We start from the raw sequence: 20631 nt of genomic DNA on the forward strand, positions 1-20631 counted from the left end.
TAGATGATAGAAAACATGTTTAAAGTGGAAATAGCCATTTAACTACAAAATAATATGAATACATGAGGGTGACCATCATGGTCGCATGGGTTGCACAAAACATGCGATATAACTACAGTCTAGACTCTAGTGTATCATAGTGGCATCATGCATGTGGATACAAGGATAGTAGATAGAAAAAAAAGAGAGGCCTATGAATCTATGATGAGGCATCACTATCATCATCATCAAAGCCATCTGATTGCTTATCAAGAGAGTCTGAAGATGGCTCCTTGTCATCGGATAATGAGACACGCTCATACTAATCCTCACTGATGAGGTTATCATCATCATCAAATAATGGCTCCCTAGGTGGCGGCTGTGTAGGCAAGGGGCAAAAGTCATCATGCACAGGATGTGAGCTACTAGAGCTTCGCTTTACATATGTTTGTAAGCCACTCAAACCACTCCTTCGCGATGCTGGAGGGCGTCAAATGACCATGCCCTTGCTACCACCTACTTGAACTCCTTGCCCACGAGCACGTTGATTAGAAGTGTCACGAGTATTTGCTACTATAAGCTCTCTATAGAGCTCTCCAAAAATCATCTCCTCCTCGTCCACCTCCTAATGTACACTCGGAAAAGTGTTGCCCATTAAGTTGAATGTATCAACATTCACCTACACAATGCTCTTTCAAAGTTTAAAACAACAAATTTTAAATTTTATGGTTAAGTGTTTAAACTTTACATGCTTCGGACTACCCATGCTCATCATAGCCCTCATTATGCATACGTTAGTGCGGCAATAGACTAGCCGCTCTAACTATCATGTGCTAAGTCGATTGCGAATCTGTGTGAATGAGAGAATAGACATTCCAATTTCTCTCACATTCACTCGAAGAGCAATCCTGGGCAAGGACCCTCATGGCTAAGGGCTTCCAATGCGCATCCGATGTTTTGCCACCAAAATAAAGGCTTCATAAGCGACTCTCTCCTCCAACAAGTAGGAGAAGCAAAAGCCACATGCCCTCTCTGATCTACATAGCATCCTAGCTTCTCCAGCATTGCATTATGGTCGTCCACAAGGACCACACAAGTTAAATAAGCAAGTTGGTCCGAACAAAACTCTCTATCATCCATGACTGCCAGCGACTTGTAGACCAAATGTACCAATGTGGCAAAACCATGCATGGACTTATGCATCCATGCCCATCTTCTCTCTGTTATCTCTAAAACATGTGCACCCTAAGTCTCTATGATCACTATACAAGCACATGCATCCACTAATGCCGCTCTAAATAAGTGAACAAGAAGGTCCATGGTGGACCCCTCGCAATTACGCATACATAACACCCTATAAAAGAGAGTCACAATAATGACAACGGCGCGGAGTTTTTGCCAAAACTACTCATTAAGACACAAGCGTTGCATGACTTTGGTCCCCTTTATCTCATGCTCATTTCACTCATTCCATAGAGTAGACACCACTATCTGGCACAAGGCAGACTGCACCTCATAAAGACGCTTCAACAATAACCACATGTAAGCAAAGCAAGTTGAAGAGGGCTTTTTCAACTCCAGTGTGCTATGCTCATGATACATCACAAGCACCTTTATCTTTACCGTAAAGAAGGTGATAACTGATGTAGCTTTGTAGACCACCCTCCTCACCTACTTGAGCTTCCTAATGTCCTCCATGGGCAAGTCTAAACAATGACTTGCACATGGAGTCCACACATTTGTAGAAAACTCAGCCTCAAGCAAACGGCCCATGCGTCGACAATTCAATGCATTGTCGATAACAACTTGCACCACATTCAAGGGCCCCCCCTACAACTACAATTTACAAATTACAGGAATACTAACAATACTTGGAGGTTAGAGAGAGAAAGAGAGACTCGAGAGTTGAGTCTTTCAAGTTTCAACTTTCAAGATTCAAGAATAAAGAGAGATGGGGTTGGGACCTAGGGGAAAAGAGAGAATCGAGATAGATATTAGAGAGAATTTAGAAATTAGAATAGGGAGATAGATATTTATGCGTAAATCAATTATAATAATGAAAAAAAGTGAAACTAATTTAAAAGATGACAAATGTATACCTCAATGATAGCTTGCCGAATGTGGTGGTAGATGAATGTGTATGTTGTTTTCCTCCCCCTCTTACTGGTATCTACGGCCCGCAAAAAGTATGTGCCGAGTGGACATGAGATGAGTATATTGATGATACCCCACTTCTTACGATCACTCCATACATCGGTGAGAATGGAGCAATCATATTTTATTAATGCGGCCTGAATAGGATCAAAGACTCTATTAATCCTCTCCTTCTCTTCATCAATCTTTTTCGTCCTCATGTCGTTGTATGTGACACCGGTCCATCCTTCACATGGACCCACATTAGCAATGGCTTTTACCATCTTCTTCCATTGCTCTTGCTTTAGGACATTGAATGCAAGACTGCACTCCATCACTATGCGTGTAATTTCAATGTCCGCAAGGCATTGCCTTTCTCTAAGAAATGCAATCAATCCACACACATGATCGGGACCTTGAGAGAGAGAGGATTGTCTCTCCGGTATCACATGAATCTCTAGTCTTTGTTTTTTACCGGAGCCGGATGCGGATGTGGAGCCCCAACCACCAATGGTAAAGACGTATCCCGCATCAGTTGAAGATATGCCCACATTCGATGCTTCCTCATTAGTAGGCATAGGAGTTGGTGCCGATAAGCCACTTCCTCCTTTTGTGGATCCCCCTCTCATCTTGCAGACTATCTCCTCCGCAATGTTTTGAAGAATCTCCTTGCATGGAGCAACTTGCTCCCCCGTCTTGGAAAGATGTTGAAGAAGCCGAGTTGCACCACTTGTATAGCGCTTCTCGCAATACTTGCATGTCCAATGGTGGGAGTTGGATTTCTTTGTATCCCTCTCCACATGAATTGCATGCAAATTGAAGGCCTCATGCTTCTCATGAGTCATGGTACCGATGATGAATGAAGAGGCTCGGGGAAGAGAGAGAGAGAGAGAGAGAGAGAGAGAGAGAGAGAGAGAGAGAGAGAGAGAGAGAGAGAGAGAGAGAGAGAGAGAGAGAGAGAGAGAGAGAGAGAGAGAGAGAGTGTGTGTGTGTGTGTTTGTGTGTGTGTGTATGTGTATCTGTGTGTGTGAGTGAGTGAGTGAGATGCTTGAGTTTGGACTCTTAAAACTTAAAAGTTGAAAGAGAGGGAGAAGCTCGAGGGTTGGGGCAAAGTTGAAAGAGCAAGAGTGAGAGAGAGGGGATGGGAGATGAGAATGGCAAATGCTTTGATAGGGTGCAGGATAGAGGGGATGAAAGATGAGATTTGAGAATGACAAATGCTTTGATAGAATCCAGGAAACACGGGATGGGAGATGAGAATGACAAATCACAAGTCCATTCAAGATCCAAGAGAGGAAGATGAGAATGGTAAATGCTTGATGAATTGGTGTGGAAGCATGAAGGAAAGGAGTATCTTTTGTAGATGAGAGAAGGGTCAAAGTTCAAATAGTCAAAGAGGGGTCAATAGTCAAAGAGGGCTGGTAGTTAGATGGAATCCAAGGAGGGCTGGGGAGGGGGAGTGCATAGCTGGAAAAGGGGGTGAGATAAGGCATCCAAGGCTTCACACCCCCTCCCCCCCAAAAAAGTACCATGCAAGTAGAACGCCCCAAATTAAAGGCAATAGAACGGGGGAGGACATGCAGACACGATGGCAAAAGTGGCTCCATTTTATCATACAAATCCGTGCAGATCTGTACCGTACGGTATGTACGAAGACTAAAACCAGTCTTTCTCCTCGAATAGGGTGGTAAATAACCTGATTAAGCACTATTTACAGCAATTAATAAATTCACAAAACTAAAATGCACACTTTACGATATAATCTTAGCATTGGACACCCTCTTGGCCCCAATGGGATTCTCCCAATCCCTTTCGGTATTCGAACTCTCCTTGCTGTCCAAAATGACCAGCAAGTCTTCAATCTGATTTGCCCCTTCATTGGGCAATCAATTGACCTTCACCTGCTTTGATGCAGATGGAAAATGCCCCAAATTTATTGATTTGTTGGTTCTTTCACTTGAATTTGACTAAAAAAAACTTTAGCCTTATTGAATCCAAGTCTTGGAGACTTTAATTTTGGCACACTTTTCGAGGCTGTTGCTAAACTCTAATTTCTACTACAAATTAGGGTTTATAGAAAAGAAATCTAAAATTTCTCAGGGTCTTCAATCTAATTTGTCCCTTCATTCGGGCAATCAATTGGCCTTCACCTACTTTGATGGAGATGGAAAATGCTCCAAATTCATTGATTTGCTGGTTCCTCCATTTAAATTTGTTGAATCTAAGTCTTGGAGCTTCTAATTTTTGACATGCTTTCCAAGGCTATTGCTAAACCTTAATTTCTACTATAGATTAGGGTTTATAGCAGAGAAATTTGAAATTTCTCAGCCTCTGGTGATGTCAATGCTGTAATCTTCGGAGCAAGGTTGTAAAAAGGCTCGGAGATGAGAGAATGCTGAGGAGAGAGAAAACTCAGACTTTCTTTGCGAAGAATTGAATACAATCTATCATTTACTGCTGTTGCACTGTCTCAACAGCTTATAGATGATGTCACCTGCTATTGATTGGTCTTCTCCTATCCCTAGCTTTCTCAGAAGATCCTCCAATGGCTGGAAATTAGACTAGCAATATCTCCTCCCTCTCTCTTGCAGACTAAATACACTAAAATACCTCTCTCCAACCTCTAAAGACGTTTTTTAGTCTTGCATTGGCATTTTTGACAAGTGACAACCTTCCCAAATGGTTTCTTTATCATTATCTATAAAAAATATTAATTTTCAATCTTTAAATACTAAAAATTAGTCTAATAATTATTTCAATGCCCTGAAAAATAATCTAACTAGCCAATAATTAAATTGGCTAGGCAACTTCCATTTCCGAGTATCTCTACACCATTTTTAACCATCAAATTGACATTAGATTGTTAACAACTCTCTAGTGTCACCAACTGACACTTATGGCCAAATGAATGAGCTAGGTCAACAACTGGTAGCAAATAACACCAAGTATCTATGCGGCATAACTTATAGCAACTTTTGCCTTTGGCATTTCGTGATTTCCTAAGCTCTTGGGCTCATAAATTTACTCTAACCCTAGTTACTCCTCACATGTGCAACAATTCCTTAACCATGTGGTTAAAAATTAATCCACATGTTAAGTGAGGTTTCAAAAAATACATGTCCTCATGACAAACCTCCTCCTTAAAATCCTTGCAATCGTCCTCGATTGCACTGCCAAATGCATCAAAAGCAAAATTGTAGACTAGAATTTCTACAAGGCATCATAGTTAACACAACATTGCATACTATTGGTTAACCATTCCATATATCCAACACATGCTGAAAATTACCAATCAATTATACCATAACATAAGACTCACAAAGAATCTCAAAAAACATTACCAGATTATCATGTGACATGTCTATTTCTCATGAGCTCAACTCATCTAACAAAACCAAACCATAACATAGCATAAACCATTGAAAACTAAGCATAATCTGATCGTAAACTAATCACTTGTTGATATGAGAACTAATCACAAACTGCTTCAAATGTGATCCCAAACTAGTCACAAACTTCTTGTAAAAAACTGACCAGTAATCAATGCAAAATTTGATACAAAACAGATTCCAAAAGTGACCATAAATTATTCTCGAGCTAATAAAAAACCGAGTTGAAACTAATCAAAATTTGTCTCAAAATTGAGGTAAATTTCATGTAAATTTGATCATAAGTTGATGCAAATGTATAGTTCCAGTGCCTGGGTGAAACTCATACTCATCTATATACATCTCACAGTGACTAGTACACTATGTAGTGATCTCATGGTAAACATACTGTCAACTCAGTACCTTGGATGCATGTTGAATACATTCGAGATCCACTACACACAAGAGCTGTCCATAACTGGAGAAGTGGAAGTGCTACCTCCCCCTTTAGCATTAGGCAATACTCCAAACCCTTGCTCTACTGAATCTGACGGAGCCAGAACTAAAGTCGGCACTAACTCAAAGGCAAGCATCTAGGTAAAGCTACAACAACTAAGGATGGTCTGTCAAGTCATCCTCTTCCATCCATTTTACATCTAGTGGTGAATAATTATGAAATTTTACCAAGTATCTCTTGGAAATTCTACCTTTGACATTTCTTTTCTTATGTGCCAAAATCTGCTCAGGTATCAAAATCTCATCCAACTCTTGAACCTCAAGCTGAATTTCAACAGACATATCCTGTGGCACATCACCATGAAAAGGCCTCAACAAACTGATATGAAAGGCATTGTGTATCTGCCAATGTGGGGGTAATTTCAGCCAATATGTCACATCACTGATATTCTCCAACACTTGGAAGGACCCATAGTATCTCATACTCAACTTCAGATATAATCTTTTTATTCCTTTCATTTGCCTTTTCAAAACGTAGCAATACATAATCACCCTTTGCAAACTGCAAAGCATATTTGTGGTGATCAGCTGCCCTCTTTTGCTTTTCTTGTGATCCCTGAAGTACATATTTTATCTTTGCATAGGCTACATCCAAGTTTTCCACATAATGATCAGCCTCAAAGATCTTATCCTTAGTTTGCACAATAGGTGGTACCTTCTTGCCACCCTCAATCACCTCAAATAATGGAGCTTTCCCCATAGAACTATGCACTATGTTAGTGTAAGCAAACTCAACCAAGGGCAAATATTACTACTACTATGTCTCGTGGTCTAAAACATAGCACCTCAAAAGATCTAATACTGTGCAATTTGCTTTCTCAGATTGACCATCTATCTGTGGATGGAAGGATAATGAGAATTTCAATGTGGCACCCATATTCTCAAACAACCCCTTCCAAAACAAACTAGTCATTCGAAGGTCTCGATCACTAATGATCGACTCTCGCATACCATGATACTTAAAGATGTGCTGCAAAAACAATCGTGCCATAAGATTAGCTTTTATTTTCTTCCTTACCGGAATGAAATGGACTTGTTTGCTAAACCTACAAACGATACTCTATATCCCATCATTCCTTATAGGTGTCTTAGAAAACTCAAAAATAAAGTCCATTGCAATGCTCTGCCAAGGCCTATCTAGAATAGGCAAGGGCTGCAACAAACCCGTCATCTTTTGCCTATAATGCTTTACCTTCCGGCATATGATGCATATCTTGACAAATTGTTCTATATCATGTCTCAAAGCTGGCCAAAAAAAAAAGAAGCTCCACTACCTTAACCATGGCATCAATACCTCTGTGCCTTGCATACGAAGGAGCATGACTTTCAATGATAACTCTAGGCCTTAACTGCTTTGTGGCACACAATCATCCATGCATTATAAAAAATCCATCTCTTAGCACAAAGTGTTCATGCCTTTGGCCATTGCAAAGTTGATCATGAACATTAGCAAAGTCCGAATCAGCAATGTATTGCTCTTTCATGGCATCCAATTCAGTGTGATAAACCATGCTAATAGCTGAAACTTACATGACAATGCATCAACCACAACATTCTTTGTACCATCAATATAACAATCTGAAAATGAAACATAGAGAGAACATTTATCCATCTCATATGCTTCTCTGATAACTTTGTCTATATCAGAAAGTAACTCAAAGTTTGATGGTCAATTTGCATTGTAAAATTGGGCTCCAACAAATAATGTTTCCACATAGACAATGCATGAATTATAGCTAAGAGCTCTTTCTCATAGACCTACAAATTCTTTTCTGCACCGTGGAGATATCAGCTCTCATAGGCCACAACTCAGATGTCTTGCATAAGAACAACCCCAATGTTGTTACCACATGTATCACATTGAACTATGATTGACTTCCTTAGATTGGGCAACACAAACACAGGATCTAAAGTTATCTTTTCCTTCAACATTTTAAATGCTGAAATTTCCACTGTAATACATTCCCTTTCAAAAAAGTGGCTGCCTTTCAAATCTTCGAGGACTCCGTGAAGTTTCCCATTGAATAGGTTGTATCAAGTTGTTGAATGAAAGTCAAAGCTTTCAGTCTATCTTGTACACCATCGAAGGCTTCACTGCTTTTCCACCCTCATCACTGTCTTTTGTTGCTCCTTTGGGTGTTAAATTATCATACTCTGGCTGTTGCAAAAAGGGTGCATTTGCTGAATTGACATCAAAACCAATGTCAAACGGAGCATTTGCATGACTAGCATTCATTCCTTGAGCCCCATAAGCATTCAGGGGTATAGATGTAGTACCAAACATGCTTTGTGCCCCAAGCATCAAGCCAATGCTGCTATACATAGGGCTTTGCATATTTCTAGCCATACACGAATACATTGGGCCTTGCACACCATGCATTGGTTGCATAGTAGCTAGAAATGTTAGAAACATTTAGAAACGAAACGTCAGAAACGTGTTTCGTAAGTTTCTTTCAAGAGGGGGTAAAATAAGAAACATTGGTTTTTTTATATAGGAATTTTTAATAGTTTGATTGGGGAAAGAGAATCTAAACCTCTATGAAACTCTCTCTTAAACAAAGAATGGCTAATTGAGCTCGAGTGATAATAGAGTCAATTGAGAATAATACATTATACATTACATATCCATGATCCATTATTGACTTGTCACTTATGTCAAATTTAGCAAGCTATACTATGGTTCAGAACTCAAACATTATGATTCATACATATCATACAAAGAAAACTGAAATTAACATGTAAATAGCTATCTATAATATAGACTGAGTCAACTTGCAACATCATGATTCTCATTTCAAAACAAACTGACAAAATGTCAAAATCGAGAATGAATCGTAATATATTATAAATAACTCATAAATGAGACTAAAGTTATATAATATTCAAATCTCAAGACAAGAATAGATACTAGATTGACAAATTCCAATAACTAAACAAAATCAGAAAAAAATCACTCTCTTATCCAAAATCTTGGGCACTCACGAGTCATTACACATCATCGTCATCATGTTTAACATTGCCCAATAGTTTTTATAAAAAAAACTAAGTTTTGAGTTTCAACTCACCCAAAAAAATTAAAAAAATAAAAACACCCACGTTTTTTACTCTCAGAAATGTTTTGTACTTTAAGAAATATTTTGTAAGTTTCAAACTCAAAGAAACGCGTTTCTTAGCTGCTATGATTGGTTGCTGCATACTATAGGGATTTGTGTCATACATTCCCCTATGTGGTCCTTGTTCAACCATAGTATGAAAAATCATGCTTCCACCAAAATATCCTAGTTGCCCCATCATAGCATGCATGCCCAGTTGTCCAAAATCCATTGGATTGGCACTTTCATAATGGCCTTGCATTTGCGTTTCTTGCCTCATTGGTAACAACTGTTTTATTTCATTAGCATCTTTGGGAGCTTCAAATGAAGGATTTGGCATTATCTTCAGTGCATCTTACTGTCCCAAAGGTGTAAAAAATATCTTTTGCTTCTTGCTATTGCTATCCTTCTTTGAAGCATTTAAAAATCGAGTAAATTGAGGATCTTTTACTAGTTCAGCAAAGAGATTTACTCTTGTTCTCATTCGATTTTCAGCTTCTTGTCTATGGTTTGAGCCTTGTCCAAGATCAAGCATTGTATTTCCTTCATTCTCATGTGAATGTTCATACTGAGAGGCATCATCACTGCTTGAGTCCATCTCACTGTATGAAGACATATTGCTGTAATTTCTCAACTAAGAGTAAAAATCAGCACTAGCACAAAGCTTTGGCTTGCAATCAGGTGTCTTGGGCCCACCAAATCAAGGGATTGAGTAGTGTTCCGGCAACGGAACCATAAAACCAGCCTTTCTTCTCGGATAGGGTGGTAAATAACCTGATTAAGCACTATTTATAGTAATTAACAAATTCACAAAACTGAAATGCACACTTTATGTAACCAGTCTTCCTTTCGTGGATGGGTGGTAAATCCCTGATTATAACTTAATTACAACAAGAAATAATTAATGCAAATCTGAAAATACAAATTTACCTACCAATCTTGAACAATGTATACCCGATTGGCCCCAAAATTGGCGCCCCTTTCAATATTTCTTTAGCTTTATTGAAGAAAAAGTTGATTTACAATGGGATTCTCTCGATCCCCTTCGCAATCCAAACTCCCCTTGCTGTCCAAAGTGACCAGCAAGTTTTCAATCCGATTTGCCTCTAGTTTCGGGCACTTAATTGGCCTTCACCCACTTCATGGACGATGAAAATACCCTAAATTCTATAGCTAGCTAGTCCTTCACCCGAATTTAGCTAAAATTCACCTTTAGCCTTGAAATATCCAAGTCTTGGAGCTTCCAATTTATGGCATGCTTCTTGAGGCTACTGCTAAATCCTAATTTCTGTTGCAAATTAGGGTTTATAGCAAAGAAATTTGCAATTTCTTAGCCTCCAAGGATCCAAACGCTAAGATCTTCGAAGCAAGGCTGTAATATGGCTGGGAGATGAGAGAGAAAGATGTAGAGAGAGAAAATTCAGAGTTTTGTCACGAAGAATGACTAATAATCAGTCAAATGCAGTTGCTGCCCTGCCACAACAGCTTGTAGATGCAAATAGCTGAAGAAAATCAGTTATTTATTGTTGTTGCCCTGTCTCAACAGCTTGTAGATGCTATCACCTATTGTTGATTGGTCTTCTCCTACCCTTGGCTGCCTCAGAACGTCCTCAAATGGCTGCAAATCAGACCAACAGCATCTCCTCCCTCTCTCTTGCAAGTTGAATCCACTAAAAATGCCTCTCCAACCTCTAAATACATTTTTCAATCTTGCATGGGCATTTCTAACAAGTGACAGCCTTCCCAAATGGTTTTTTCAGCATTAGCCATAATTAAATATTAATTTTCAATCTTTAAATACTGAAAATTTATCTAATAATTATTTTGATGCTCTGAAAAATAATCCAGTTGGCCAACTTTCATTCCTAAGTGTCTCTGCGTCATCTTTGACCATCAAATTAGAGTTAGGTACCATTAAACGTCACTTCTCTAGTGTCTCCAACTAATACTTATGACCAAATGAATAACCTAGACCAACAACTAGCACCAGATATCACCAAGTACCTCTGTGACATAACTTAGAGCAACTTTTGTCTTTGGCATCCTATGATTTCTTAGAGTCCCAAGCTTGTAAATTTACTTTAACCCCAGTTGCACCTCACATGTGCAATATTTACTTAATCATGTGATTCAAAATTAATCCATATGTTAAGTGAGGTTTCAAAAATACATTCCCTTGTGACACTTTATCATATGATCTTAGACATTGGACAACCTGTTGGCCCCAATACCGATACCCCTTTCGGTATTTATTTAACTTAATTGAAAAAAATATGTACAATGGGATTCTCCCAATCCCTTTCGGTATTTCAACTCCCCTTACTATCCAAAATGATCAACAAGTCTCCAATCTGATTTGCCCCTTGATTCAGGCAGCCAATTGAGCTTCACCTACTTTGATCGAGATGAAAAATGTCCCAAATTCATTGATTTGCTGGTCCCTCCACTTGAATTTGACTAAAAACAATTTCAACCCTGTTGAATCCAAGTCTTGGAGCCTCCAATTTTTAGCACGCTTTTCGAGGCAGCTATAAACCCTAATTTTTGCTATAGATTAGGATTTACAATAGAGAAATGTGAAATTTCTCAGCCTCTATGTTCTCAATGCTATAATCTTTCGAGCAAGACTGTAGAATGACTGGGAGATGAGAGATGGAAGAGAATGCTGAGGAGAGAGATAATTCAGACTTTCTTCGTAAAGAATTGAAAAAAATCTGTCATTTACTGCTGTTGCACAATCTCAATAGCATGTAGATATTATCACCTGCTATTGATTAGTCTTCTCCTGCCTCTACCTACCTCAGAAGGTTCTCCAATGGATGCAAATTGGACCAACATCTCCTCTCTCTCTCTCTCTTGCAGGCTGCATACACTAAAATGACTCTCTCCAATCTCTAAAGACAGTTTTTTGACTTGCATGGGTATTTTTTACAAGTGGTAACCTTCCTAAATGATTTTTCTAGTATTATCCATAATTAAATATTATTTTTTAATCTTTAAATTTTGAAAGTTAATCTAATAATTATTTTGGTGCCCTGAAAAATAATCAACTGGACAATAATTAAATTGGTTAGGCAACTTCCATTCCCGAGTATCTCTACATCATCTTTGACCATTAGATTGGCGTTAAGTACCATTAAACGCCACTTCTCTAGTGTCACCAATTGACACTTATGGCCAAATGAATGACCTAGACTAACAACTAGTACCAGATACCACCAAGTACTTGTGCGGTATAGCTTATAGCAACTTTTGCCTTTGACATCCCATGATTTCGTCAGGTCCCAAGCTCATACATTTACTCTAACCCTAATTACACCTCACATGTGCAACATTTACCTAATCATGTGGTTAAAAATTAATCCACATATTAAGTAAGGTTTCAAAAATACATATTCTCATGACAAATACAACTATGATCCAACCTTAGGTAGTGTCATGAAGACAAGCATTTTTGAAATCTCACTTAACATGTGGATTAATTTTTAATCACATGGTTAAGTAAATGTTGCACATGTGAGATGTAACTGGGATTAAAGTAAATTTATGAGCCCGAGACTCCAGGAAATCACGGAATGTCAAAGACAAAAGTTACTACAAGTTATGTTGCATAGGTCCTTGGTGGTATCTAGTGCGAGTTGTTGGTCTAGGTTATTCATTTGGCCACAAGTGACAGTTGATGACACTAAAGAAGTGGTGTTTAATGGTACCTAACACCAATCCAATGGTCAAAGATGGCGCAGAGACACTCGAGAATGAAAGTTGCCTAGCCAATTTAATTATTGGCCAGTTAGATTATTTTTCAAGGCACCAAAATAACTATTAGATTGATTTTCAGTATTTAAAGATTGAAATTAATATTTAATTATGAAAAATGTTGAAAAAACCATTTGGAAAGGCTGCCACTTGTCAAAATTGCCCATGCAAGACTGAAAAACGTCTTTCGAGGCTCGAGAGAGACATTTTTAGTGGATTCAACCTGTAAGAGAGAGAGAAGGAGAGGCTGCTGGTCTAATTTGCAGCCATTGGAGGACCTTCTGAGCCAGCCAAGGGTAAAAGAAGACCAATCAGCAGCAGACAACATCTACAGGCTGTTGAGACAGGGCAGCAACAGTAAATGACTGATTTTCTTCAGTTCTTTGCATCTACATGCTGTTAAGGTAGGGCAACACATGCATTTGACTGATTTTCAATCACTCTTCACGAGAAAACTCTGAATTTTCTCTCTCTACAGCTTTTTCTCTTATCTCCTAGCCATTTCACAACCTTGCTTCGAAGATCTCAACATTTGGACCCTTGGAGGCTAAGAAATTTCAAATTTCTCTGATGTAAACCCTAATATGTAGCAAAAATTAGGGTTTAGCAGCAACCTCGAGAAGCGTGCCAGAAGTTTAATTAAGTTGTAATCATGGATTTACCACCCATCCACAGAAGGAAGGTTGGTTACAGGTAACCTTTGTTGAGCTAAAATAGGCATTACTTGCTGATTAGCCTCTTAAACAGCCCCAAAACACACAAAATACTCTTTTAGAGTAAAACCCTAAAACAGGGAGTGGTTCGAGGGAGTTCAGTGGAAACCCTAAAGTGGGGAGCGATTCGAGAAAGTTTAGTGGAAACCCTAATTTTTGGGGCGCCCTTCCACATCTATAAATAGACAGGCTGCCCCCATTCAGCCATCATCCTTGTTTGCAGGTTACACCAGCCCACACACCCTCTGCTGCTGTTGGCGCCCAGTTTCCAGCCTGCAGCTCGCCTCCATTTGCTGTCCAGCCATCATCGACTGCAATCACATCATCTTCAGCCTGTCCATTGCTGTAGGCGACAACTCTCAGCTGCTGGCGACTGCTGCAGACTGTCCCAAACTGTTGTTCAACCTGCTGTCCATCATCTCTAGGGTCAGCCAGCCAGCGTTTTCAGCATTACAGGCCCTGACACTCTCAGACACTGTTTCAGCTTGCTGTTTATAGCAGACTGTGCACAGTTTCTAGCCCCCGATCAGTGGTTCATTGCTGCGTTTACCAGTTTCCAGTCTCCAGACTGCTCCGTTTTGGTGATTAGCCTCCTGCTGCCATTCACTATTCAACACTCCTACACTCCGACTAGTGGTCACAGACTTGGGATTCGTCTTCGGTGGACGTCACACTTCGACATTGCTCTGCCCTTGAGTACACTCTACACTCTTACATTCATTTACAGCATTCATTCACTTCAGAGTTGTGTTCTCTCTCTCCCTTCTTCTGTTTGTGTTTGAGTTTTACGTTTAGGGTTTGAGTTTTGAGTTTTTCCTTTAGGGTTTGAGTTTTGCCTCTGTGTCTGTGTCTGTGTCTTTCTGTTTTTGTCGTGGTCATACACTCTATGTGTCCTCAGTGCAAACCCTAGCAGTCTTCTTAACATGGTATCAAAGCCAGTGCTCTTGTAAAGAGTATCCTGTGGATATTGTTGAGAGCTAGTCTTTGTGCAAGGCACACAGTACGACTCATAACCGAATCACAATGTCCCATACACCTTCTTCTCCAGTTCCTATAATGTCTTATCAGGCTTCTCCATCATTGGAGGCCTTGAGACGACATTATGGACTCGGTGAGGAGGACGGCACTCCACCTTCACCAGATTTCACTAACATGACAGAGGAGGACTTTGAGGAGTACTATCGCAACAAGTACGGTGATGTTTACACCCCTCCTACTAGTATTGCTACCACATTCAGACCAGTTGGTGAGGCTGGCCACCTCTCCGCCGATCATGGAGAACATACGGCATTCGGAATATCTGGCGATCCATCTTCATCATCTCCGCCAAGTCCAATGTCAGGTTTGTACAATTTTTTTGTGTTGCATGAATCAAAACCCTTGCCTGTTTCTTCTTTTCAAGTACAGGATCCAGATGGCTTTGCGTATGTGAACTTCAATAGAGGGGGCTCACGAAGCAGACAAAATTCAGGTGCATCTACAACTTCTGTTTCATTTGAGCATATTACACACACTTTTCACTTCCCTCCCATCCCACCCTCTTCTATATCACACCTTGATCATCTCTCATCATTTGTCCAAAATCTTGGATTATACTCCGCGTCTGCATCACACACCCCAGGGGTTGGATCTACAATCTCGGCTCCTAGCACATTTTCCTTCTCCACCCCATTCTCTACCTCTTTGCACCATGGTACTTCATTAGGGAAATGCCACCCTTTAACACAGTGCCTCTCACCTTTCAGCAAATGAGCACACCCATAACTCCTGGGTCGACAGTGATGGGCATCCCTCTCACTATCCCCAACTTCACATCTCCCATGACCACTCATACGCTGGGGTTTCCATCCTCAGCTTATGGTGCGTCTTCACACTCTCCTTGGGTTACACCTACGCAAGGATTTCCATCTTCTGCTCCCAGTGTTCCCATCCCACCTCCTTGGGTTCCGCATGTGGCTATCATGCCCGTGCCTAGTCAGTCCATCCCTACTTATGGATCCACCTTGCACACTACGCGCATGCCTGGTGGGCACTCTCGGGCCCATTCCCAAGTGTACTCCACTCCCCCATCCTACCCGCACTACACTTTTTCACACTATCCATCTCCGAGCACTACCACTCCTGTTGCAACGGCCAAGAATGCCTTCACGGATAAGACACGTTTTAACGGGTTAAATTTCACTACTTGGCTGAATTTCATGCAACAAGTGCTTGAGTCTCAGGGTCTTTGGGACCTCGTCATTGGTCTAGAGCCTATGCTGGACCCTCAACTAGCTCACCCTGACTACATTCGTCAATGGAGAGTCCGCAATGCTATAGCCAATGTTGAGCTAATGCAGGGATTGCTTTCTGAGTTTCACTCTTAGTTGCAGCATTTCCCGCTCGCGTCAGAGCGTTGGAGTCACCTTCTCAACCGCTATGCGGCTCGTGATCGTACTCGGCGCATCAATCTTGACTTTGAGCTTTAAGAGTTCTCTCTTAAGGAAGGGGATGATCTGAAAGTCAAACTGGCTGACTATAGGTAGTTACTTGTCGAGTTCGCCACTACTGGCTCTCCAAAGTCAAATGATGATCAGGTTACATTCTTCTTGAATAAGTTGCCCGTAAAATACTTCAATTTCATTCAACACATCATCTCCCAACCTTGATTGTCAACCTTCTACGAGTTTGAGTGCCAGTTTTTGCGTTACGCAAGGCTGCATGATCAAGTCCACAAGAAATCCTCATCACAGCCTTATTCAGAGTAGGGGGAGTTGGTTGCTTCTTCTTTGGAAGGGAAAACCACCAGTGGCAAGAACTTGCTAGATGCGAAGGCAAGCCAATCAAGGGTGACTCCTCTTCCTCCGATGGAACCAAAGAATCAAGACCTATTTGGCAGCAACACCCTAAGAAAAATCGATTTTGCACACACTACTAGAGAACAGGCCATGTGGATGAGGAATGTCGCTCCAAGGCCCAACGTCTTCCACCTAAAAAGCCTCAGCAGATCACTGCGACTTCACAATCCAATGGGGCTACGACTTCCACTGCTTCCCCATCTGCTCCTCCAGCCCCCACAGCGACTACTGGACATGTGGCACTCGGACAGCCTTAGCGGCCATCCTTCTCTACTCCTGAAGGATTGGTTGATTGGTCTGCATGTTCCGATTCCATTGCACTTCATGCATCTATTTCACCTTCTCCCCACCTCATCAGGTGTTTCCTTGGCCAAGCCCTACTCTTGGATGTACGTGATGGTGGCCACTTTCTTAGACTAGCATGTCTCTAGGTCCTTTTGGATACCCTAGGTCAGTCTAGCATTCATTTTTCGCACTCTTAGAGTCGGGTCCATAGAATTTTTGTCTCTACATTTTAAGTCTTCCGTTGCATTTACTCACACACACACACACACACATATTTGCATCTTTGCACTTGTTCCTTTAGTTAGCTTTTCATTTTTGTTTTGTTTTGTTTTTGGAGCATCTCACTATTGACCTCTGTGATTGCAGATTTTGATATCCTTTGCAGGTTTTGTTTTCAGTGTAGGGCTAACATGCAGGTTTGCCCAGTCCTACCTCGGCTAGAGACTTGGGATACGCGTCATTCCTTTATGGTTTCATCATCCTTGGAGTTTTACTCTTCTACCAGCATGGAGGCTTCCCCTCCTGAGACGAATCGTGCAGCATCTCTCTTGATGCTATCATGGCGGTGACTTCTACCTAGCTCTTCCAACTGGGATGCTTCCTCCTCCTCTTCATTCCTTATGGTTCTCGGCACCACATGAAGACCAACATCAGGCTCCTCTTCCTTCTTCGGCATCTACATCCAAGTTGAGAGGGGATTTCTATCCTTCTTGGTATTCTACAAGCTTTAGTACTTTATCTTCGACATCGGCTTCTCTCCCCTGTTGTACCTTACCCTTTGCATTGCATGATTTCATCATCTTTGTACTAGGGTGCTTGGGCAAGTGAAAAATTTTCCCATGAGGGACACTGTCCAAGTGGCACCTGCTACATGAGCATTCTTCAGCATGTAGCATACTTTGCATCTCATTGTGCAGAGCACCACTTGAGCGGATCCTAAGCTGTTTCCACCGGCGGCTGTTGTTATCACATTACCATCCTTCTTCATCACATGGATACCTCATCACCTACTTTTTCTCATCATCAACACCCTAAGTGGATGGGTTAGCTTGTATTGTTTTGTGATGTGTTGAGTGTACCCTCTCTACTTCCGTCTTTTGGATAATTATAATACACAAAGTTCAATGTGGTTCCATCCGCCTTTGTAGGACTTGGTAGGCCACTGGGCAGCCAACATGCACCCTTTGTCTGATGCCCTGTCCTCTCTGGGATGCCTACTTGGATTCCCTTCGTAAGATAACTATCGCCTCTGTAGTCTTGGTGGGCCACTGAGCAGCCGACGTGCACCCTTTGTCTGATGCCTTGGCTGCTTTGGGGTGAAACGCCTTGGGGTACATAAACATCACCATGGCTGGCCTAACCTTTCGACTCAGTTTTGGGCCTGAGAGGGGGTGTTGAGCTAAAATATGCATTACTTGCTGATTAGCCTCTTAAACAATCCCAAAACACACTAAAAATGCTCTTTTAGAGTAAAACCCTAAAACGGAGAGCGGTTCGAGAGAGTTCAGTGGAAACCCTAAAACATGGAGCGGTTCGAGAAAGTTTAGTGAAAACCCTAATTTTTGGGGTGCCCTTTCACATCTATAAATAGACAGGCTGCCCCCATTCAGCCATTATCCTTGTTTGCAGGTTACACTAGCCCACACACCCTCTACTGCTGTTGGCACTCAGTTTCCACCCTACAGCCCGCCTCCATCTGCTGTCCAGCCATCGTTGCCTGCAGTCACATCATCTTTAGTCTGTCCATTGCTATAGGCGACAACTCTCAGCTATTGGCGACCGCTCCAGACTGTCCCACAGCGTGTTGTCCATCATCTCCAGGGTCAGCCAGCCTGCGTTTTCAGCATTGCAGGCCTTGACACTCTCAGACACAGTTTCAACCTACTATTTACAGCAGACTGTGCACAGTTTCTAGCCCCCGATCGGTAGTACATTGCTGCGTTTACGAGTTTCAAGCCTCCAAACTGCTGCATTTTGGTGACAAGCCTACTGCCATTTAGTAGTCAGCACTCCTACACTCCGACTGTTGATCACAGACTTGGGATTCGTCTTCAGTGGACGTCACACTCCGATATTGCTCTGCCCTTGAGCACACTGTACACTCTTACATTCATTTACAACATTCATTCACTTCAGAGTTGTGTTCTCTCTCTCCCTTCTTTTGTTTGTGTTTGAGTTTTGAGTTTTGCATTTAGGGTTTGAGTTTTGCCCTCTGTGTCTGTGTGTGTCTTTGTGTTTCTGTCGTGGTCGTATACTCTGTGTGTCCTCAGTGCAAACCCTAGCAATCTTCTTAACAGCCTCACTGTTTTCAGCCATCACCTTATTGTTTGAAGGTCTCCATCAGTTGTATCATTATAGCACCTAATCAGCATGCATTTTCAGCATCTAGTGCCAAGCAACAGGATACTGCTATCTCTCCCACCAAGCAACTACTACAATACCTACATTTTTGTTGCCTAGCAGGCCCTCTACATCAACAAACATCTCTCCTGTTGTTGTCTTAGTTCCTTGACACTCTAGTGATCGGCATTTGATGTTTCTCGCACTTCGACACTTCAACTAGTAGTCATGGCACTTGGGATCCGTATTGCATTGCTCTGCCCTTGGGAATTCTCTACACTCTTACATTCATTTACAACATTCATTCACTTTAGAGTTTTTTCTCTCTATGTTTGTCTTTGTGTTTGAGTTTTGAGTTTTTACATTTTGTGTTTGGGGTTTGAGTTTCGCTTGTCTTTGTTTGAGTCTTTATATTTCAGTCCTAGTTGTACATGTTGTGTTTCCTCAATGCAAACCCTAGCATATCTTTACATGGTATTAGAGTCAGTGCTCTTCTAAAGAGTATCCTATAGTAATTGTGGAAGGTAGTCTTTGTGTGAGACTCACACACGACTCAATTCTAACTCATAATGTCTTAGGCGCCTTCTTCTTTAGATCCTATGACGCCCTATCACACTTCTCCATCATTGGAGACTCTGAGAAGGCATTATGGTCTTGAGGAGGAGGTAGACACACCTTCACCTTTACCATCTTCTTCTTCTCGTTTTGGTTATCCTACAGTTGAAGAGTTTGAGGAGTACTTGCATATCACGTATAGTTTGATCCTCCAACGAGTGCTACTACTCCGTCTGGACCAACTGGTGAGACTAGCCATCTCTCTAATCTTAGAGGGACCATGACATTTAGCACATCTGGTCATCCATCTGCTTTATCTTAGCTAGGCCTTATATCAAGTTCGTATAATCCTTTTGAGTCAATATGAAAACCCTCTCTTATTTCTCCTTTTGGTGTGCAAAAGCCAAATGGTTTTCAATATGTTAACTTTAATAAAGGAGGCGCTCAAAGCAAATACCCTTCATCAAGTATGTCTCTACCATCTGCTTCATTTAAGCAAGTAAACCACACTTCTCAACTCCCTCCCATCCCACCAATACCTTCTTCACACTCTGATCTACTCGCATCTTCATTTCAACATATTGGATTACATTCCACTTCTGCTCAAAGCACACTAGGGGTTGGATCTTTCATCTCCGCTCCTAACGCTTTCTCTTTCTCCATCCCACCACCTACCAACCCTCCATTAACTCCACCTTTTGGTGAATCATTAGGAAGAATGCCACCCTTTAACGTTATACCTTCCACATATCCCCACTTTACTATATCCTTCCACTTTATGACGGTTGTGAAACGCCCCACACAACCTTTCAGATGCAAGGATATCTAGTCTCTGCTTATGGATTGTCGTCACACATTTCTTGGGTCACTCCTACACAAAAATTTCCATCCACTTTTTCTGATGTCCCTATCCCTTTAGCATGGGCTTCACAAGTAGTTACCATGCCCATATCCAATCCGCCCTTGCCCACATTTGAATCCGCTATGCATACTTCTCGTATGCATGGTGGACACGCTAGGATTTCTTCCCAAGTATACTCCACTCCACCTCCCTATC

This window comes from Lygodium microphyllum, chromosome 11, assembly GCF_053477565.2.
Source record: "Lygodium microphyllum isolate KBCC chromosome 11, Lygodium_microphyllum_v1.1.10, whole genome shotgun sequence".
Lineage (NCBI taxonomy): Eukaryota > Viridiplantae > Streptophyta > Polypodiopsida > Schizaeales > Lygodiaceae > Lygodium > Lygodium microphyllum.